This window comes from Camelina sativa, chromosome 2 (genome assembly GCF_030686135.1).
Source record: "Camelina sativa cultivar CO46 ecotype springtype chromosome 2, ASM3068613v1".
Lineage (NCBI taxonomy): Eukaryota > Viridiplantae > Streptophyta > Magnoliopsida > Brassicales > Brassicaceae > Camelina > Camelina sativa.
This window is the reverse complement of record NC_141881.1, coordinates 12,909,352-12,932,906: the sequence shown is the minus strand read 5'-3', so window position 1 is coordinate 12,932,906 and position 23,555 is coordinate 12,909,352. Positions and strand designations below refer to the sequence as shown.

The window sequence follows — 23,555 nt, the reverse complement described above, 5'->3', positions numbered from 1 at the left end:
AATTACGAAAATATAGATTAATTAAACTATTAATAGTTTAATACATGAGAAAATAGTTTAGACTTTTTATGATTTATTTGTATATGTGATTTTTGAAAGATAAGTGTAGTCTATACCTACCAAATATAAGTGAATTAAAAATAAATAAAAATGGAAATTTTAATTTAACCTAAGTTCTTGCTTTTCTTTTAAATCTTTTTTTGTTCATAAAGCTCATTATTTTATAATTTATAAACAAATATGAAATAATTTTTATCATTAAAAAGACACATTTAAGAAGTAAATTATCAATGAGAATTATTATTTATTAACAACTTCAAAAACATTTTGTTGATTATTAACTATTTTTATTAGTTATAAATTAAACAGAAAATAATAAAGTAGCATATACATTTATCCAGTGCGTAATTGGAAACAAAACCGCTGTATAATTGCTAATGACATAAATAGGTGCGGTCCATGGGTTAATAACCTTCCTTCAAAAACGCAAACATACTTTTCTCACTTTTTACAAAAACGCCAATGACAACTTTGTTTTGTTGAATGGTGTATAAAAGTGTTTTTTAGAAAACGCATTTTGAAATCCGCAAATGTAATGTTACCATTCAAGGCATAAGAACCCACCTTAGCTAATCTAGAATTCATATTTTTCTTCTTTAAATTAATTAGAAGTTTTCCAAAAAAAAAAAAAATACAAATCAACAAATTAAAATTTAACATCTAAACGTTAACCCATTGGTTCCAACAAAGTGTCAATCTCTAGAGTCTCAAGTTCCATCCAGAGACTTATGGATTCCGTTTACAAGACAAATAGTTTCAAGGACATTCATTGATATGATCGTGGCAAGCACGGAGCCAGAGGCTGCAGAGAAACCGGAGATGGTGGGAAGGATCACTCGTTCAAGAGCTAAGGAGATGGCCAAGGAAGCTCACTCACTCATAGTTGACGGGTCATTCAACCTACCGAGGATCCAAGTCTTCAACATATCCACCTTGAAGACTTCACCCGGTAATGACAACTAGATAACTTCGGTGTGAAGTTTGTACTCTTTTTCCCATAGCTGAGTTTTGTCCCAATGGATTTTCTCAGTATGGTTTTTAATGAGGCAAATGGATCACTACGTCGAGTTATCTAGAAGTCATTACCAATGGGGAATAATGTACTTCTGTACTAATACAAGTGACTTATGTACTACTACAGGTCACCTAGACGTTTCGCTGTTTTCTTATTTCCTTTAAACGTCTTGTTGTTTTATTTTGAACTTCCCGCTGTTTGGAGTGTCGAGCCCTAGGGTTAATTATAAAACCCCAAAGCTAAGCCTATTTGTTCTTTAGCGAAGAAGTATGTTGAACAAGTATTGTTAAACTTTTTCTCTCAACTCGAATTCTTGAATGCGTTCTTGATTTCTGGGTTTCTATACACTTTGTGATTCAGAAACTCTTCACTTTTGTTTCAATCCATACAATCACCTAAACCTCTATCTCCATAGAATCACTGTTCTATCACTCGATCATCACTACCTCCATCGTATTTGTCACTTCCACACCATCACCATCGGATCTCATCACCAGTCACTAGTCTATAGCCTTTCATCGGAGTTCTATCCTAGGGAGATCGTATTATGTGGTATCAGAGCCAACTCTGTGCCAAAGGCTAAGCGATTCTAAACCCTAATCTCTTGTGTTTTTGCTTAATTTCGTTTGTGTTAATTTGATTTAATTCGTTTGTTAGTTTAGGGTTTGTTTTGTTCATCATTGGTGCTTAGATCGAGTTTTGAGAGTCTAGGATTTAGTTTTTGTGTTGTATTCGAAATTTGATTACCTTAGGGTTTATTTCTGTCGAAGTTTGTTAGTTTATAGGGTTGGGTGTCGATCGATTCTCTTGTGGTGACGCTCGACACTAGGTCTGCAGTCGTGTGTTTCTTGTCCAGATTACGAGTCTTAGAGTTTATTTTGTTTCTTTCACTCATGGAACGTTTTACTTCGAGTTTTTCTTCTTTATTTTGCAGGTACAATGGAGCTTTCCCCAGAAGCTATGGAAGCTTTGAACCAAGCCATGGCTAAGCAAATAACAGAAGCAAACAAGACAATGTCTACTCAGTTTCAGCAACAGATGGAGCAGCTCAGTATTAAGTTTGAGAAGCAGATCAAAGATATAGCTCAAGCAACTAGCTCTTCAGATCAGAGTTCTTCAGAACCGCCTAGTCCTAATGAGGCTCTCCGTTTAGCTAAAGGAAAGGCACACGTGGGAGTCTCTTCCAAACATACACGGATCAGAACAGCTAAGTCACCTACTGGGGGAAGAGAGACTTGTTTCAATCAGAGAAGAAACACTCAAGGCACAGAAAGAGAGCATCGCAGAACTGGTAGAGGCCCTACACGCCCACGACGAGCTGAACAAGTAGCTGGGCATCGAATATACATTGAGTCAGATAGAGGTTATTCTGAAGAAGAAGAAGTTTCAGATCATAGTCAAGAAACAATGAGGAGAAACAGAAACAGAGATCATGGTAAGGATTATGATCCTTTGAGGCAGCAGCTGAAGCACCTCAAGATTCAATATCGTTCTTTTCATGGAACCAATGATCCAGAGAGACTTATCTAGACTGGGAAAGGAAGATGGAATCTAATTTTCAGGTTCAAGGTACTTATGAGTGGAACAAGGTGAAGATAGCCATATCCGAATTCAATGGCTATGCTTTGTTGTGGTGGGAGCAGCTGGGACTTACTAGACATCGACAGAGAGAACCTGCTATCACTACATGGGAACAGCTAGTCACGCAGATGAGAAAGAAGTTTGTGCTTACACACTACCAGAGAGAGATTCTCAACAAGCTTAGGCGTCTCATTCAAGGTACTAAGTCTGTTAGAGACTACTATCAAGAGCTAGAAACGCTTATGATCAGGGCTGATTTAAGAGAAAGTGAAGACATAGTTATGTCGAGGTTCCTTGGAGGATTGAACAGAGAGATTCAAGACAAGGTAGAGTTGCAGAACTATGAAGATGTGCAAGAAATGGTACATAAGGCAGAGTTGATTGAGTCGCAGATCAAGAGAAAGGGAGTGAGGTCTACGTTTACGCCTAACTTGTCCAAGCCGAGAGAGTTCAGTAAACCCTCCTTCACCAAGGACAGCAAACCCGTGACAGCCACAGTCAAAGAGGAAGTTAAGATCGATTACAAGTCCAAGAGTAGCACCTCTACAAGTCATATCAGGTGTTTCAAATGCCAAGGAATGGGGCATTATTCCAGAGACTGTCCTAACAAGAAGATGTTTCTTCTTCAAGAAGGAGGAGAGATTGTGCCAGCAGATAGTTCAGAGAGTGCACCAGAGTCTAAATTCGGTGAAGAAGGTGAACCAGCAGTCATGGGAGAGATGTTGGTAGCACGCAGAGCTTTAAGTGTTCAGATTCATCCAGATGATAGAGGACAGCGTGAGAACCTATTTCACACCAGGTGTATGGTTCAAGACAAGGTCTGCACCTTGATCGTTGATGGTGGAAGCTGTACTAATGCAGCTAGTGAAGAGATGGTACAGAAGCTTAACCTCAAGAGCACTTCACATCCAAGACCTTACCAGCTGCAGTGGTTGAACAACAAGGGAGCTTTGACAGTTTCGCAGCAAGTGATGGGGAAACTAGCAATTGAGAAGTATGAGGATGAGCTGCTATGTGATGTGATTCCAATAAAATCCAGTCATATTCTGTTGGGAAGACCATGGCAGTTCGACAGAAGAGTATTTCATGATGGCTACACCAACAAGCAATCGTTTGAGTTCAAGGGACGTAAGGTTACTCTTCTACCACTTACACCCAGCGAAATCTACCAGGACCAGCTTCACATGAACCGCAAAGATACAGAGAAAGTGTCACACAGCTTGTACATCAACCACAGCGAGTTCAACAAGCTATTTGATCTAGAGATGACCACATTCATGTTTGTGTATAAGGAGACACTCACCAGTACTAAGTCAGCAGAAGAGCTTCCACGCGAGATGATAGAGATTATAGAGGAATACAAGGATGTATTTCCAGAAGAGATACCTCCAGGTTTGCTGCCAATACGTGGGATAGAGCATCAGATCGATTTGGTACCAGGTTCAGCACTACCGAACAGACCCGCTTACAGAACTAATCCAGTAGAGACCAAAGAGCTTCAGAAGCAAGTAGAAGAGCTGATGAGCAAGGGACATATCCGAGAGAGTCTCAGTCCATGTGCAGTACCAGTTTTGCTTGTACCAAAGAAAGATGGTTCATGGAGGTTGTGTGTTGATTGTAGAGCTATTAATAACATTACAGTGAAGTACAGACATCCGATTCCGAGATTAGATGACATGCTGGACGAGTTATGTGGTTCAACAGTATTCTCAAAGATAGATTTGAAGAGTGGGTATCATCAGATCAGAATGAAGGAAGGAGATGAATGGAAAACAGCTTTCAAGACCAAGCAAGGGCTCTACGAATGGCTAGTCATGCCGTTTGGTCTCACCAATGCTCCTAGCACCTTCATGCGTTTAATGAATCATGCTCTCAGACCTTTCATAGGCATCTTCGTGGCTGTGTACTTCGGCGACATACTCATCTATAGAAAAGGTCTAGAAGAACACTTAGAACACATCCGCCAAGTTCTAAATGTTCTTCGTTCTCAATCCCTCTTTGCTAATTTTTCTAAATGTTCATTCTGTACTACTGAGGTTGTTTTTCTAGGCTTTGTTGTTAGTGCAGAAGGAGTTAGAGTGGACGATGAGAAGGTCAAGGCTATTAAGGAGTGGCCAATACCCAAAAACGTGGCAGAAGTCAGGAGCTTTCATGGACTAGCAGGGTTCTACAGGCGATTTGTCCAAGACTTCAGTACTATTGCAGCGCCACTTACAGAAGTTGTCAAGAAGGATGTAGGATTCAGATGGGAGGAAGCACAAGAGAAGGCGTTTTCAACCTTAAAAAGAGAAGCTTATCACTGCCCCTATTCTTTTACTTCCTGACTTTATGAAAACTTTTGAGATTGAATGTGATGCCTCCGGAGTGGGTATAGGTGCTGTTTTGATGCAGGATAGGAAGCCAATAGCTTACTTCAGTGAGAAGCTAGGAGGATCGACGTTGAACTATCCTACATATGACAAGGAGCTGTACGCCTTGGTTCGGGTTCTTCAAACGTGGCAGCATTACCTGTGGCCCAAGGAGTTCGTTATTCACACTGATCATGAGTCCTTGAAGCATCTCAAAGGACAACAGAAGCTCAACAAGAGACATGCCAGATGGATGGAGTTCATTGAGACTTTTCCCTACACGGTTAAGTACAAGAAAGGTAAGGATAATGTAGTGGCAGATGCATTATCCAGGAGGTACACTCTCATTTCTACTTTGTCCTCTAAGCTAGTAGGTTTTGATGAGATAGTAGAGCTTTATGAGACTGACATAGATTTTGCTGAGAGCTATGGCAAATGCCATAAGTTTGCTTTTGAAAACTATTATAGGCAGGATGGATATTTGTTCTTTAAGGATCGATTGTGCATACCCAGAGGATCCATGAGAGAGCTGCTGATTAGAAAAGCTCACGGAGGTGGACTAGCTGGACATTTCGGAGTGTCAAAGACTCTACTTGGACTGCAAGAACACTTCTATTGGCCTCAATTGAAGAAATACGTTGAGAAGATTTGTTCTAGGTGCCATATCTGCAAAATGGCGAAGGGTAAGGTACAGCCCCACGGCTTGTACACTCCTCTCCCTATCCCTTCTCAACCTTGGACTCATATTTCTATGGATTTTGTTCTTGGCTTACCTCAAACCAAAAATGGTAGAGATTCGATTTTTGTTGTGGTTAGGTTTAGCAAGATGGCTCACTTCATTGCAAGTCACAAGACGGACGATGCTGTTATTGTAGCTAACTTGTTTTTCAGGGAAGTAGTACGTCTACATGGAATGCCTCAAGTAATCGTCTCAGACCGAGATACAAAGTTTCTAGGACACTTCTGGAGGACGTTATGGGCTAAGCTAGGAACCAAGCTATCATTCTCAACCACATGTCACCCGCAAACAGATGGGCAAACCGAATTGGTGAACAGGACGCTATCTACACTCCTAAGAACCTTAGTGAGAAGCAATCTCAAGTCATGGGAAGAATGTCTACCACATGTTGAGTTTGCATATAATCACGCTAAGCATTCTGCTACTCTATTCTCTCCTTTTGAAATTGTTTATGGCTTTAATCCACAATCACCTCTAGACTTGATTCCTTTACCTTTAAGTGTGAAGTGTAGCTTTGATGGCAAAGTAAAGGCTGAACAGGTGAGGAGGATACATGCTAAAGCTAAGGAGAACAAAGAGAAAAGGACCAAGCAATACGAGAAGCATGCGAACAAGGGCAGAAAGGAGCTCGTTTTCGAAGAGGGAGACTTAGTGTGGATTCACTTACGCAAGGATAGGTTCCCAGAAGAGAGGAAAAGCAAGCTTCTACCACGAGCTGAGGGTCCATTTGAAGTCATCAAGAGGATCAATGACAACGCATACCAGATTGATCTTCAAGGTAAGTATACCATATCATCAACATTCAATGTTTCTGACTTGCTCCCTTACTATGCAGATTCCGATTTAAGGACAAATCCTTTTGAAGAGGGGGAGGATGATATGATCGTGGCAAGCACGGAGCCAGAGGCTGCAGAGAAATCGGAGATGGTGGGAAGGATCACTCGTTCAAGAGCTAAGGAGATGGCCAAGGAAGCTCACTCACTCATAGTTGACGGGTCATTCAACCTACCGAGGATCCAAGTCTTCAACATATCCACCTTGAAGACTTCACCCGGTAATGATAACTAGATAACTTAGGTGTGAAGTTTGTACTCTTTTTCCCATATCTGAGTTATGTCCCAATGGGTTTTCTTAGTATGGTTTTTAATGAGGCAAATGGATCACTATGTCAAGTTATCTAGAAGTCATTACCAATGGGGAATAATGTACTTCTGTACTAATACAAGTGACTTATGTACTACTACAGGTCACCTAGACGTTTTGCTGTTTTCTTATTTCCTTTAAACGTCTTGTTGTTTTATTTTGAACTTCCTGCTGTTTGGAGTGTCGAGCCCTAGGGTTAATTATAAAACCCCAAAGCTAAGCCTATTTGTTCTTTAGCGAAGAAGTATGTTGAACAAGTATTGTTAAACTTTTTCTCTCAACTCGAATTCTTGAATGCGTTCTTGATTTCTGGGTTTCTATACACTTTGTGATTCAGAAACTCTTCACTTTTGTTTCAATCCATACAATCACCTAAACCTCTATCTCCATCGAATCACTGTTCTATCACTCGATCATCACTACCTCCATCATATTTGTCACTTCCGCACCATCACCATCGGATCTCATCACCAGTCACTAGTCTATAGCCTTTCATCGGAGTTCTATCCTAGGGAGATCGTATTATGTGGTATCAGAGCAAACTCTGTGCCAAAGGCTAAGCGATTTTAAACCCTAATCTCTTGTGTTTTTGCTTAATTTCGTTTGTGTTAATTTGATTTAATTCGTTTGTTAGTTGAGGGTTTTTTTTGTTGATCATTGGTGTTTAGATCAAGTTTTGAGAGTCTAGGATTTAGTTTTTGTGTTGTATTCGAAATTTGATTACCTTAGGGTTTATTTCTGTCGAAGTTTGTTAGTTTATAGGGTTGGGTGTCAATTGATTGTCTTGTGGTGACGCTCGACACTAGTTCTGCAGTCGTGTGTTTCTTGTCCAGATTACGAGTCTTAGAGTTTATTTTGTTTCTTTCACTCAAGGAACGTTTTACTTCGAGTTTTTCTTCTTTATTTTGCAGGTACAATGGAGCTTTCCCCAGAAGCTATGGAAGCTTTGAACCAAGCCATGGCTAAGCAAATAACAGAAGCAAACAAGACAATGTCTACTCAGTTTCAGCAATAGATGGAGCAGCTTAGTAATAAGTTTGAGAAGTAGATCAAAGATACAGCTCAAGCAACTAGCTCTTCAGATCAGAGTTCTTCAGAACTGCCTAGTCCTAATGAGGCTCTCCGTTTAGCTAAAGGAAAAGCACACGTGGGAGTCTCTTCCAAACATACACGGATCAGAACAGCTAAGTCACCTACTGGGGGAAGAGAGACTTGTTTCAATCAGAGAAGAAACACTCAGGGCACAGAAAGAGAGCATCGCAGAACTGGTAGAGACCCTACACGCCCACGACGAGCTTCTGTATCATTCAAGTTATGTGACATCAACGCTAATGCTGGAAATATACAAAGGTAATCAAAATAACATTTTGTCTAGAAGATAGTTCATAGGGAGATTTTCAAAAATAGCACCAAAATAAGTTTTTTTTTTTCCAAACTTAGCACAACATCTCTAAAATTTCAAAAATAGCACCAATGAATCTTTCAAAATTAAATCCTAAATTCAAAATACTAAAACCTACCCCTCAAAACTATACCCTAAATGTGAAATTGGGAACCCAAACCTAAAAAAAAAATTCTAAAAATTAATTTTAAATATTTTAATGTGTTAAATAGTGTTATTTTTGGAAATTTATAGAATGTGTGCTATAGTTGTCCATAAAACTTGTTTTAGTGCTATTTTAAGGTATTTCTCTAGTTGTTTATACGGTTAATTATAACCTTAACGTACATATTAAACCAGCTTTTACATCAGAAAGCTTATGTCTAAAACATGTAATTTATATAATTAACTTGCTATACGCTTGACTATACTACAGCAGCCAAAAAATAATGTCAACTAAAAGAAAAATGTTGAAGTTGAGTGTGTTGTTATATAAGTGGAAGTGTCGAATTTTACAAAAGGTCATATGATATAACAAAGGGAAGCAACTCAGATCAAGTTCTATGATGCGCGAAGCGAAGCTTCTAACTTATCTTGCTAGTAGGCGATTCATCATCCGTAACTATGTTTGAACTTTGTTTCCTGAATTGAAACGAATCAAAGTTACTCTTAATATTGACCAATGACTTTTTGGTTGCTGGGATGGCAGTTTCCTCCACCTAGTCGAAGGGAGAGTTTGTTGGGTTTTCCTCCTAGTGTGGAAACCAATTGGGTTTGGTTAACAAAACCTAGATTTGGGCCATTATATTAGTCCATGAGATTAATGTTGAGCTTTGGGTTATGAGACACTATATAAACAGTCTTAACCTAATTATTGGCATAAGGAAGAATAGAGAGAAGAGAATTGATTTTTGGATCTAGAGGAGGAGAGAAAAATAGAACTGTTAGGGTTTGGTGTTTTGCATGTTTGGACATTCAAACGAGCTCCAATTTGGCTGATTTTTGAAGGGTAGCTTTGTGATTCCGTGGTTTACATATTTGACGGTGGAGATCTTGTTTCAAAGAACGAGCTCCGATTTGGCTGATTTTTGGAGGGTAGCTTTGTGACTTAGTTTTCTACATATTTGACGGTGGAGATCTTGTTTCAACGGTTGGTTTGTGAGAAATCTGAGTTTTAGCGTGGTTGGTCGTGTCTGGAATTTTCAGATCTTTCTGCAGTATCTATCTTGAGTGTTTGTAAGATCTAACGGTGAGATTTTCTCGGTTTGAGCTGAAATTTTGCAAAGTTGTTCCTGACTTGTTTATCTAAGATTTATACGGTGGAGATCTGAATAGGTTGCTGGAATCTTAGTGAATCTAGGGTCGTTTGGAACTGCATAATTTTAGGCTTTTGTGTTCTCTCTCTTATGTTGTTTTCTTATTGTCGGTGATTGCTACTTGTAACCTTAGTCTCTAGGTAGGATGTGGTTGTACCTAAATACATTGGTGATAGTGGAATTTTGAGTGGACTATGGTCTCTGTGGTTTTTACTCCTCACATTGGGGAGGTTTTCCACATATAATTATGTGTCTCGTTTATTTTATGTTTTGAAGGTTTTGCTACCAAGATTATTATATTTTCCTCACAGGTTCACATAAGTTAGGGTGAAACTTTATTCTGCTGCGCAATTGTGCGTTATTTCCTCAACAAAGTGGTATCAGAACAATGTTTAATAACTTTGGTTATTGGTTGCTTTTGTGAACGATGGAAAATATGGGTAGAATGATAAGCTTGAATGGTTCTAATTATCATCTATGGAAAGGCAAGATGGAAGATTTGCTTTTCGTGAAGGAATTTCATGTTCCTGTCTTTGAGGAGAAGAAACCTGAAGATAAGACTGATGATTAGTGGAAATTGCAGCATCGCCAAGTGTGTGGTTTGATAAGGCAATGGGTAGATGATAATGTGTTGAATCATATTGAAAATGAGACTAATGCTCGTTCTTTGTGGTTGAAGCTGGAGCAACTATTTGCTCGAAAGACCGGGAATAATAAGATGTACATGGTCAAGAAGTTGATTGAGTTGAGGTATCAGGAGGGAACTCTGATGACTGATCACTTAAATGTGTTTCAGGGGCTGTTTAATACACTTTTTGATATGGGAGTCAAGTTTGATGATGAGATTCTCGGGTTGTGGCTTCTTGGTACATTACCAGATTCTTGGGAGGTGTTTAGGATATCTCTTACTAACTCCACGTCTAATGGTGTTATTTCGATGGATGTAGTGAAGAACAGTGTCTTGAAATAGGAAACTAGAAGATAGTCTAATGCTAGTTCCTCGAGTTCAAATGTGTTGGTTACTGAGTCAAGGGGGAGGAGTACATTTGGAGAGCCCAAGAATGATAAGATCAGGAGCAGAAGCAAATCTAATAAATTTGCGAATATGGAGTGTCATACTGTCACAAGAAAGGACACTTGAAGAAAGATTGCTGGAAGTTGAAAAGAGATAACAAACAGCAAGGGAAGCAAGAAGAAGTAGAACGAGTGACAATCCCTGACGATCAATTTCTCATTCTTCTTGAGAATGATGTCATTAATGTATGCCAAGACACCAGTTGGCTGGTTGATAATGGAGCTACTACTCATGCTACATCCCAACGGGATTTGTATTCTACCTATACTTCGGGTAGTTATGGTTCTGTGAAGATGGGGAATGATGGTTTGGCTCAGGTTGTTGGCATTGGTGATATTTGCTTGGAGACTAATCTTGGGACTAGACTTGTGCTTAGGGATGTTAAGCATGTCCCAGATCTTTAGATGAATTTGATATCTACGGGAAGACTTCATAATGAAGGTTTCTACAGTTTACATGGTGGTGGTAAATGGAAGCTTTCATGTGGTTCTATGGTTGTGGTTCAAGGTGAGAAGCTTTCATCTTTCTATTTGATGCAGGCTAAGGTTTCCAAAGACAGTGTTAATGCTTTGGACGATGATGCCATGGAGTTGTGGCATAAGAGACTCGGTCTGAGAGACAGCTTTCACCCACTTATTAAGCAGGCTAAGGTTCCTTCTTTGTTGAGAATCCACCTATTGTTAGAAGATTTGAGAGAGGTATTATACCGTCGACTAGGTATAATCCTGGTGAGTATGTGTTACTTATTGATGGGGGAGAACCTGAAAGCTATATTAAATCTTTGGAGGATGAACACAAGGATAAATGGCATGATGCCATGGGTGACGAGATGGATTCTTTTGAAGAGAACCATACTCTTTAGTTGGTAAAGTTGCCTTAGGGTAAAAAGGCATTGCTTAATAAGTGGGTGTATAAGATTAAGCATGATGAGACCAGTTTGTCACCTCGATACAAGGCTAGGTTGGTTGTGAAAGGATATGACTAAAAGAAAGGAGTTGATTTTGATGAAATATTTTCTCCTGTTGTGAGATGTCATCCATTCGGGTTGTACTTGGATTGGCAGCAAGTCTTGATCTAGAGGTTGAGCAAATGGATGTAAAAACTGCTTTTCTTCATGGTGATTTGGAGGAAGAGATTTACATGGTACAACCGGAAGGCTTTGTGAAAAAGGGTGAAGAGGATTTAGTTTGCCGTTTGAAGAAAAGCCTTTATGGATTGAAGTAGGCCCCGAGGCAGTGGTACATGAAGTTCAAGTCTGTTATGGGGGAGTTGTGCTATAAGGAGACTACTTCTGATCATTGTGTGTTTGTGCAGAGGTTTGGTGATGATGATTTTATCATCTTGGTTTTGTATGTTGATGACATGTTGATTGTGGGAAAGAACTTGAGCATAATTGAGGAGCTGAAAAGCAGCTTAGCAAGTCCTTTGCCATGAAAAATTTGGGTCCAGTAAAACAGATTCTTGGTATGAGATTTGATAGAGACAAAGGTGAGAAGCTGATTCACTTGTCTCAAGAGAAGTACATTGAGAAAGTACTTAAAAGGTTTCACATGGATAAGTCTAAGGCTGTTAGTACTCTTCTTCCCACAGGCTTTAGATTGAGCAAACAACATAGCCCAAAAACAAAGTTGGAGAAAGAAGATATGGTAAGGGTTCCATATGCTTCTGCAGTTGGTAGTTTGATGTATGCCATGGTCTGTACAAGACCAGATGTAGCTCACGCTATTGGTGTTGTTAGCCGTTTTCTCTTCCTTAGCTGAATTAAACCCACCACATATTTTTTTGCATTTATTCAATATACGTATAAGTGTATTTAAAATTTTTTTAATCCATTGAAATATATAGAATTGTATTTCATAATATATATATATATATATATATATATATATATATATATATATATATCTTATTATATAAAGTTGGATTTTAAAAGTTAGCCATTAACAAGATTTTCACATGTGTCAAGTTATCAATCTCAGATTTTGACATATGTTAAAGTTAATATTTATTAGGAGGAATTTGATTACAACAAAAATAAAATATTTTTTTCAGAAAATATTAATAATATAAAGGGATAATTATCAAAAATTACAGAATTTATAAAAAAATACAAAGTTTTTTTAAAAAAATATAAGGAGATTATATATATATATATATATATATTTCATAAAATTTGAAATTATAATATTATTTACTTATTTTTAATTTTAAGTTATTAAATCTACAAAAAATATAGAAAAAGGGATTCAAGAAAATATAGAGTTAATTATTAATTCTAAATTTTGTAAATACTCACTTTTATATAAAAATAGATCGTCTCATATTTAAATAATTTATTGAAAAACACGGTATTCAACTTTTTTAATTGAGAAATCTTTTTTAATGGGAAGGTAAATTTTTCTTATTTTTTTTAAACCAGATTTTTCTCCTACTTTCTTCTTTTTCAGTCGGGAATAGGTAAGATTTATATGTTGACCCAAAAAAAATTAAAATATGCGTTTTCTTTTCCTAAAACTATATTTTAAATTTTATTGTTGTAATTTTAGATTGTTTAATTTAATTTATATTTCCATCTTTGAATTATTTGGGATTCATATATTACCATGCTTATAGTTTTCTATTGTTTCTTTAATTATACCAAATTATTTTTCTTTTAATTTCTCAACCTTGATTGGTTGGTCATAAACCCTTTTTTTTTGCAAACATAATTGTTACCATTATTCATTCAATCCCAAAGGAAGATAACGAGTAGAAGCTCACCAACCTAATGGATGGATAAAATAGACTAATCAAACACAAGCTTACAACAAACATAGATAGATATATTAGAAAAACATAAATCCATAGGAGCTCAAAGACTCGGACACCCTGGTTTGTGGAAAGGTTTGAAAGAATTGATTTGGCCACATATATCACCAAAATGCACTTATTTTTTGGTCAAAAGTCCTGAGAGAACTTCATGATGGGTGATCTTCCTGTAAGTGATTGTCGGAACTGTGCGAGTGAGGACAAAACACAGGAAAAAATTATTTGTTAATTTGTAGGGTCGGTAAACAAGTTTTTAAAGCCTCCCAGACATAACAAACCGGCCATCGAATATGGGTAGATCCACGGGCCGAGAATAGATGTAGAGCCCACTTAGGAAGGTGGGCCCATGGACTGAAAGTGGACATGGTCTCTTTGTAACATCCGTGAACCAAAATGTGAGTTTTGGGGAGGAGTGTCGGTCGACACCAATAATTTATGGTTTGACCAGATTGACTTAATTGTCGATTTGAGACTGTTTGGTTTGAGGAAACCCATAGAACCGGGTTACTTAAGTGGAAATCGACGAAAAAGGGTTTTGGCAAGTTTTGTTTGTCGCCGTTCCATAGTTCTGAGAGAGAAAAGAGAGAAAAGAGTGTTCTTGAGGTTTTGGTGATTTTTGGGAAGAAGAATGGCTATTCTTGGGATATCTGAGGCTAGGAGGGTGATAGAAGCTTGCTAGGAGTGTGGGATTCGTCGTTGTTGGTCAGAAAATTCCTGAAAAAGAGGTGAGTGCATGACCATGGATGATCTAAGCCTGAGATTTCCTTTGTCTTGGTTGTTTGGTGTTGTTTGTGGTGTGATATGCTCAAATTAAATCCTAGAGCTACTCTCTCAAATTAAGAGATCACTGCAGTACTTAGGGGTCGAATTCCACAAGGACTCAAGATAACACAATAAATTATAGAGTTTTTCAATTATGCTAAACATATTAAATTGAATTAAAATAAACAATGCAAAATATTAAATAAAAGCTGTTGTAAATTAAGAAAATCAAAAAGCTAGGCCTAGGAATTTCTCAGGAAATTATGAAATATTAAATCAAGAAATAAATAGGATTCAAGCAATTAAGAACAGATCTGGAATTCTAAACACTTTTGGAAATTAAATCAGTTCTCACTGCAAATAATATCTAAATTTAAAACCAGAAAATCCAAATCTCTTTGTAAAATTCTAGGTTAAAAATCAGCAATAAAATAAGGTTTAGATTGTTCACAAAATTATTAAATCAAATCTCTTTGCAAGAAATAAGTTTGCTCATCAAAAGGTTTTATCAGGAAAATCAATTATATTCTCATATCAATTTATTTTCCTAGGTTATTAATTCTAGATGGCCAATCAAGGATTAATATGAAGAACAACCTAAGATGAAGATCTAGATAGATAAAAAATCCTAAATAAACAGATCTAATAATTATAAAAACCCTATAAAAAACCATAAACCTAACAAGCAAACTACTCAGACATGTTTAATGAAGAACAAATCATAATTCTGAATAACATGCAATTGAAATTAAAAGAGTAAGGAAGGAGTTTATGAATTCTTCTCTCAAAGCAGTTCAGATCTCTCTCCCAAAAGCTCTCAAAATCTCACAGGGTTGCAGAAAAATAAAACTCTCTAGAAAAAGACTTAGGGGTTTCAAAAATCTAAAAACACTATTTATATGTCCTAAAACACGTCAGAGGCTAATCTTGCAAATATGGAAAACTTTAGGGCAGATTTGTAAAACTTCCAAATTTGGCTTCTCTTGTAGACAAACAAGGGTGTCGATCGATGCTAAGGCAGTGTCGATCGACACCAACTTCTCTTCCTTGATGAATTGCTCCAAAATCTCTCTAATTGCTCCATTTTGCTCCTTTCATGCCAAAATTCTAGAAAACCTGTAAAGACTCAAAACATCCTAGAAACAAATCAAAATACTCTAAAAGACTCTTTATATCATGGTTAAAAACCACAAAAACCATGATATATCAATTCCCCCAGACTTAGCCTTTGCTTGCCCTCAAGCAAAACTTAAGGTTAGACATGTGAAAGAGGTTTGAAAACAGGGAACTCACTCAACTGCATGATGATTCTTATTCGCACTCTTCATGTACCTGACTCAAGAACTTACTACTTATACTTAACCATGATAAGCATCAACATTCCTTACTCAAATCCCACAATCCTCTGGAATCTCTGAAATCTCCATTGTCATCTCATTACATAAATTAAAGCAAGTATAGGTGAGTTCTTACCTTGGTGTATTCATTAGTGGCATATGGATTCTCTTCAGGCCAAGACATTCTTCTTACATCTCTTTTCCTCTCCCTTTTCTCACTTCCAATTTTTTTTTCTTTTCTCTCTTTTCTTAATCAAAGGTGTAAGCGAATACCGGGGTCATCGGTAATTTACCTACCCTTCGCTTCCAAGCTTTGTGTGATCATTTGACTCAAGAGTAGAATAATGAGTTCACAAGTAATTTACCTACCTCTCTAAACTGATCAAATTCATCTCATCTTTTATTCTCTTTTTTTTTTCTAAAGCACTGAAGGGAAGAGAGAGGGGAGACATACTTTGATAAATTGCACTGTCTTGTATGGCCCGAAGAAGAAGTCTGTCTAGTCCACTGATTTCCAACCCCAAAGTAAGCGATTAAGTCCGGTTGAAATCCTGATAAAGGTTGAGACAACGTTAGATCAATCAGATATCCATTGAATAAGGGCTTTCAGGATTGTTGATAAGGCTCATAGTCTTTCTAAGCTTCAGTTCTGAGATCAAGCATAAACAAATAATCATTAGAGTGTTAGCCAAATAAGAGAAATCATTAGTCAAGATCATAATTCCCAAAGACAAAAAGAAAAATTTTGAAAAATTTGACTCAAACTTTATGGTTTTGACTGTCACAACTGAAACTCAAAAACAAAAACATAGTTAGTAGACAACCTTCTCAAGACTTAAACAACACTGTCCCCAGTGTTATCAAGTAAGAGGAAAGCAAAAAGAAACAAAAATATGTTGAAAATTGTAATGAAAAGATGAACATTGTAACACCCGCAAACCTTTTCTTGGTATTTTGGTGAGGGCGTCGATCGACACTTCCTTGTGGGGGCATCGATCGACACCAGCTGTAGCCGGTTTGGTCGGTTCGTTTTTAATTGTCCGGTTTGCGTGGTTGGTTTAGGGAATCCCTAAATCGAGTGTAAAAGAGGGGAAACGACTCAAGGTCGTGTTTTTGGTCTGTAGTCGCTGTTTTTGAGAGAAAAACAAAAGAGAGAGTGTTCTTGAGCTTTTGAGAGAGATTGGTGAGATTCCTTGCTGTTCTTGGGAGATCTAAGGCTGGGAAGGAGCCAGAAGCTTGCTAGGAGTGAGGATTTCGTCTCCTTTGGTCTAAATCTTCCTGGGAAAGAGGTGAGTGCTTGACCATGGTTGATCTAAGCATGAGATCTCTTGTATTTGAGTGATTTGTTTGTTGTTATTGTTGTTTGCTTGCTTGGGTGGGTTGTTCTTGAGTTTCCCACAGATTTGCGTATCATTTGGGCGAGTTGCGGGACGAAATCGGAGTGAGTAGTTTCGGATTCCATGTTTTCGCGTCGTGCAGTTCGTGGTTGCAGAAGGAGCATCGATCGACACCTTGTGGCATCGGTCGACACCTTCTCGTGAGGCATCGATCGGCGCCATATCGTGGCATCGATCGGCACCAGGTCAAGGAGCATCGATCGGCACCGATGTAGCATCGGTCGACACTAGCTTAAATCCGTGACTCGTTTTTCCTGGTTTGATGTATTGTTATGTGTTTGCTTGTTGATTGAATATGAGGTTCTCAAATGCTTGTGTATATAACCCAGTAGATGGGAGGATTGCCTCACTAAGTATTTATGATAATACTTACGCATCTCAATTGTTGTTTGTGGTGTGCAGGTAAAGGCAAAGTATGATCGTGGAATCAAAGGCAATGAAGAGGAGGATGTTCTAGGGACTCGATTGGTTGTTGTCTGGCATTTCTAGGTTGCTAGAGTTGAGTCATTAGAAACATTGCTAGGTTGCTGGTTCCTTGTTTCTTGTTGTTTGGTATTTGATTATTGTTGATGTTATGGTTATTGGTTATTATTGGAGTATTATTGGATATTTAATTGGTGTTGTTATTTCCGCTTATGATTGTAATTGTGGTTAGGTGGCTAGTGGGTATGGCACCACTAGTTGTAGTTTTATTTATTATATTATTATATTATTTATTATTTTAAGAAAAAAAAAGGGGTCGGTCGTTTTATTTTGGTATCAGAGCCCTTACGGTTCTAGGTTTGGGTTCACTAGGTTTCTGTTGTAGATGTTTGGGGATTTGCATGCTTTGATTGATTAAGTGAGTTAGTCAATTGTGTGTGGCATGGAGTCCTAGAACATCCTCTTCGAGCCGAGTGTGTGATTCCACGGTGAGTTTATGTTTCTGTGTTATAATAGAAATTGTTTGCTTAGCCTTCTGTTCATGGTAGTGCAGATGGTTAGAGAGGATGTTGTGGCTGGTCAAGGTCATGGTCGCGAACGTGGTCGTGGTAGGGGCAGAGCCCCAGTGGTTAGTGAGACCGAGGACCAGAGTGTGACAGCTGAGGGTGTTGGCGAGTCGCAGGGTGTTCCAGGGGATTCCGTGAGTGTGGCAGGAGGGGGCGTTGTTGATGCTCCAGTGGCCGGTGATGCTAGGGTCCCGGGTGTGGGGGTCCCAGCGGGTGGAGTCCCTGGTGTTGACGTTGCGGCTTTGCTAGAACAGGTGTTAGAGCGGTTACCACCAGTGGTACCGGCTCAGGCTCAGGTAGTGCCACCAGTGGTGGCGGAGGAGCGGCAGCCAGTGGCTGCGGATGCGGGGGTCCATGCTCGTTATCTCAGCATGTTGACAGAGATGGGTCGGTTGCGTACTGAGTAGTTTTCGGGAGGTGTAGATCCTACTGCTGCGGATGCGTGGAGGACGAGAGTGGAACGTAACTTCCATACTCTGAGATGTCCTGAGGAGTTCTGGGTGGACATAGGGGTCTACTTTTTGAATGGTGATGCTGAGTTGTGGTGGAGGTCTGTGGCTGCTAGGAGGGCGCAGCGGGAGATGACTTGGGCTGACTTCGTTTTGGAGTTCAACCGCAAGTATTTTCCTAGAGAGGCATTGGATCGTTTGGAGGTGCAGTTCCTTCAGTTGTCCCAGGGGACACGGTCAGTGCGAGAGCTGGACTTGGAGTTCAGTCGACTTCTGTGTTATGGGGGTCGGGCTATGGAGCCTGAGGAGGCTCAGGTCAGGAGGTTTATGAGGGCTCTACGTGATGATTTGAGAGTTCATTGTAGAGGGAGGTATTATGCTACGCGTGCAGAGCTGGTTGAGACAGCAGCATAGATTGAGGAGGATATCCGGGCACAGTCAGTGTCGGTTACTCCAGCAGTTCAGCCTGGTAGGGCTCAGCAGCAGGGTGGTTCGAGCAGGGGCGGTAGGCCTGCACAGGGAACCAAGAGGAAGTGGGAGGCTACGCAGAGGCCGAGTGGTGCGAGTTGCTTCGGTTGTGGGAGCTAGGATCACAAGGTTGCTAGTTGTCCCAAGAGGAGTGCTCTGACGGTACGGCTTGTGTGTGCTATCATTGTAGGGAGACAGGGCACATCAGGCCTTTTTGTCCCAAGTTGCAGCCGGCAGCAGTGGCAGCGTTGCAGCAGGTGCAGCCTGGAGGTCAGCAGGTGGCACGGATTGAGCAGGCGCCACGGGCTTACACGACAGTGGAGACTGGTGGAACCAGTGTCGGGGCGATCAAAGGTATAATTTCTGGTACTTAAATTTTGTGAATTTTTAGTAGGTTCAGATTTTATGTTTTTCCAGTGATAAAGTGTTAGGTTCTCAACACATGAGGTTTGTGTAGGGACCTTGTTGGTGGGCGGGTTTAAGTCCCACGTTATGTTTGATTCTGGAGCTTCTCACAGCTTCATTACTCCGGAGTGTGCAGAGAGTGCGGGGATCAGTGGGGATCCTGGAGAGCGTACAGGAGGTGTTAGAGTTGCGGGAGGCAAGTTCATTGAGAGATATTGGACGGGTTAGAGGAATTGATATTCAGATCGCAGGAGAGTCATGGCCAGCGGATTTGCTTATCAGTCTAGTGGAGCTGTATGATGTTATTCTCGGGATGGATTGGATGCATCGGCATATGGTGCATTTGGATTGCTATCGGGGTAGAGTGGAGTTTGAGCGTCCAGAAGGGAAGTTGGTTTTTCAGGGTATTAGACCAACTTCAGGGAGTCTCGTTATCTCAGCCATTCAGGCTGGGAAGATGATCGAGAAGGGTCGTGAGGCTTATTTGGTTACTATATCTATGCCAGAGTCAGTGGAAAAGTCTACGGTTAGCGGTATTCCGGTAGTGGAGGAGTTTGAGGATGTGTTCCAGTCTTTGCAGGGATTACCACCATCTCGGTCGGATCCTTTTACCATTGAACTGGAACCGGGGACGACACCGTTATCCAAGGCTCCTTACAGAATGGCTCCAGCGGAGATGGCAGAGCTGAAGAAGCAGCTAGAAGATCTGTTGAGTAAGGGATTCATCCGTCCTAGTGTATCACCGTGGGGAGCGCCGGTGTTGTTTGTGAAGAAGAAGGATGGAAGTTTCAGGTTGTGTATTGATTATCGGGGTTTGAACCGGGTCACAGTGAAGAACAAGTATCCTCTTCCTAGGATCGATGAGTTGTTGGATCAGTTGACGGGTGCTACTTGGTTCTCTAAGGTGGATCTGGCGTCGGGTTATTATCAGATACCGATAGATGAGGCAGATGTGAGGAAGACTGCTTTCAGGACGAGGTATGGGCACTATGAGTTTGTGGTGATGCCTTTCAGGTTGACTAACGCACTAGCAGACTTAATGAGATTGATGAACAGTATGTTTCAGGAGTTTCTGGATGTATCTGTCATCATTTTCATCGACGATATCCTGGTTTATTCTAAGAGTCCTGAGGAGCATGCAGTGCATTTGAGGGCAGTTATGGAGAAGCTGCGGGAGCAGAAGTTGTTTGCCAAGTTGAGCAAGTGTAGTTTTTGGCAGCGTGAGATGTGCTTTCTGGGTCACATTGTTTCTGCAGAGAGGGTTTCTGTAGATCCAGAGAAGATTCAGGCTATCAGAGATTGGCCTAGACCACTGAATGCCACAGAGATCAGAAGTTTCCTTGGATTGGCTGGTTACTACAGGAGATTTGTGCAGGGGTTTGCAAGCAGAACACGTCCTATGACTAAGTTGACAGGGAAGGATGTTCCTTTTGTCTGGTCTGAAGAGTGTGAGGAAGGCTTTGCAAGCCTGAAGGAGATGTTGACTACTGCGCCAGTGTTGGCTTTACCTGAGCAGGGAGAACCCTATGTGGTTTATACGGATGCATCTAGAGTTGGTTTGGGGTGTGTTCTGATGCAGCATGGGAAGGTGATTGCCTATGCATCGCGGCAGTTGCGGGTGCATGAAGGCAACTATCCTACTCATGATTTGGAGATGGGTGCTGTAGTTTTTGCCCTGAAGATTTGGAGATCTTATCTTTATGGTGCGAAGGTACAGGTATTTACAGATCATAAGAGTCTGAAGTATATATTCACTCAGCCTGAGTTGAATTTGAGACAGAGGCGATGGATGGAGGTTGTGGCAGATTATGATTTGGAGATAGCCTATCATCCTGGTAAGGCTAACACGGTTGCAGATGCTCTGAGTCGGAAGAGGGTAGCTTCGGCTCAGGAGCATGAGATGGAGTCTCTGGTAGGGGAGATCAGTGCTTTGAGTTTGTGTGCTGTTTCACAGGAACCATTGGGTTTGGAAGCAGTAGATAGAGCAGATCTTCTGATTAGGGTGCGGTTGGTTCAGGAGAAGGATTTGGGGCTGGTGAATGCCTCTAAGGATGTGGATTCCGAGTATCAGGTCTCAGATAATGGTACTATCTTGGTGCACGGTCGGGTTTGTGTGCCCAAGGATGAGGAGTTGAGACAGAAGATTCTGAGAGAGGCTCATGCGAGCAAGTTGTCCATTCATCCAGGAGCGACTAAGATGTACCGTGATCTCAAGAGGTACTATCATTGGGTCGGGATGAAGAAGGATGTAGTGGGTTGGGTTTCGAGGTGTGATGTGTGTCAGCTAGTGAAGGCTGAGCATCAGGTTCCTGGCGGGTTACTGAAGAGTTTACCCATTCCTGGGTGGAAGTGGGATATGATCACCATGGATTTCGTGGTAGGATTGCCAGTGTCACGGACTTTTGATGCTATTTGGGTCATTGTGGACCGGTTGACTAAGTCAGCGCATTTTCTGGCCATTAAGAAGACTGATGGAGCAGCGGTCTTGGCTAAGAAGTATGTGAGGGAGATAGTCAGATTGCATGGGGTGCCAGCGAGCATTGTGTCTGATAGGGATTCTAAGTTCACTTCGGTGTTCTGGAAGGCATTTCAGGCAGAGATGGGCACTAAGGTGCATATGAGTACAGCTTATCATCCCCAGACTGATGGACAGTCAGAGAGGACGATCCAGACGCTGGAGGATTTGCTGAGGATGTGTGTGTTGGATTGGGGTGGCCATTGGGCAGATCACCTGAACCTGGTAGAGTTTGCTTACAACAACAGTTATCAGGCGAGTATTAAGATGGCTCCTTATGAGGCTTTGTATGGGAGGCCATGTCGTACACCATTATGCTGGACTCAGGTGGGAGAGAGGAGCATGTTTGGTGCTAGTTTTGTTCAGGAGACCTCAGAGAAGATTCGGGTTCTCAAGCTGAACATGAAGGAGACTCAGGATAGACAGAGGAGTTATGCTGATAGGAGGAGGAGAGATCTTGAGTTTCAGGTGGGAGACAGAGTGTACCTCAAGATGGACATGTTGTGGGGTCCGAACAGGTCATTGTCAGAGACTAAGTTGAGTCCGAGGTATATGGGTCCATTCAGAGTGATTGAGCGGGTTGGACCAGTGGCATACAGATTGGAGTTACCTGAGGTTATGCGTGCATTCCATAAGGTTTTCCATGTGTCTATGTTGCGGAAGTATCTCCGTGAGGGTGAGCAGGTGTTGGCTAAGATTCCTGAGGATCTTCAGCCTAACATGACTGTGGAGGCGAGACCAGTGAGGGTTCTCGAGAGGAGGATCAAAGAACTTCGGAAGAAGAAGATTCCTTTGATGAGAGTCCTGTGGGACTGTGATGGTGTGGAGGAGCAGACCTGGGAGCCTGAGGCAAAGATGAAGGCAAGGTTCAAGAAGTGGTATTAGAAGCAAGCCGCGACTTGAGCTTGTTTAGCCTGGTCCCATCTGTAATCCGTGGCTGGAGCGGGAATGGAGTATTCAAGCCCACCTCTCTTGTTACTCGGTCGCTTTGGGTGGTTGGTTGTGCGACTCAATAACAAGATGAGGTGGTGTTTGGGGTACAAAGTTTCCGTGAGGCGGGGTTGTGAAGAGAAGTTTCCAAAAGTGGAAAGTTTCCAAAAAATGGAAAGTGCTAAATATGGAAAGTTTTGCGGGAGTCAGAATTTGTCCATTTTAGCGGTGGGAAGCCTTGGAGGGGCTTTTGTGGCCTTTGTGGCGGACTTTCGAGTCAGTGTGCCTGTGTGTGGCGGTCTTTTTAGACATTGTGTGGCCTTTGTGGCGGGCTTTTAGCCAATTGTGTGGCCTTTGTGACGGGCTTTTAGCCAATTGTTGGCCTTTGTGGCGGGCTGTTTTAGCCAGAGTGTATTTGTGACGGTCCTTCGGGACGGATGGTCTTTGTGACGGTCCTTCGAGACAGATGGTCTTTGTGACGGTCCTTCGGGACAGATGGTCTTTGTGATAGTCCTTCGGGACAGATGGTCTTTGTGACGGTCCTTCGGGACAGATGGTCTTTGTGACGGTCCTTCGGGACGAGTGGCCTTGGTGGCGGTCCTCTTTAGGACATTCGTGTTGGCCTTGGTGGCGGTCCTTGTTAGGACATTTTGTTGGCCTTTGTGGCGGCCCTTGTGGCGTGTATATGATCCTTGAGTGGTCATGGGGTATCTCGGTGAGGGGATATGTTGTTGGTAGGACATTGAGATGTTTTTACACGAGCCATGGGAAGGAAACCTGGTTAGGGATAGGACTCAGACGTGTTCAGAATCGTTTGCTCACGACTCTTGGGGGACT

The 23,555-nt window shown here is 40.9% G+C and overlaps 1 pseudogene; it reads left to right on the top strand.

Moving 5' to 3' along the window:
• The first annotated feature begins 3,528 nt into the window (after positions 1-3,528).
• On the top strand, positions 3,529-12,418 carry LOC147948527 (uncharacterized; annotated as a pseudogene).
• The last annotated feature ends 11,137 nt before the right edge of the window (positions 12,419-23,555 follow it).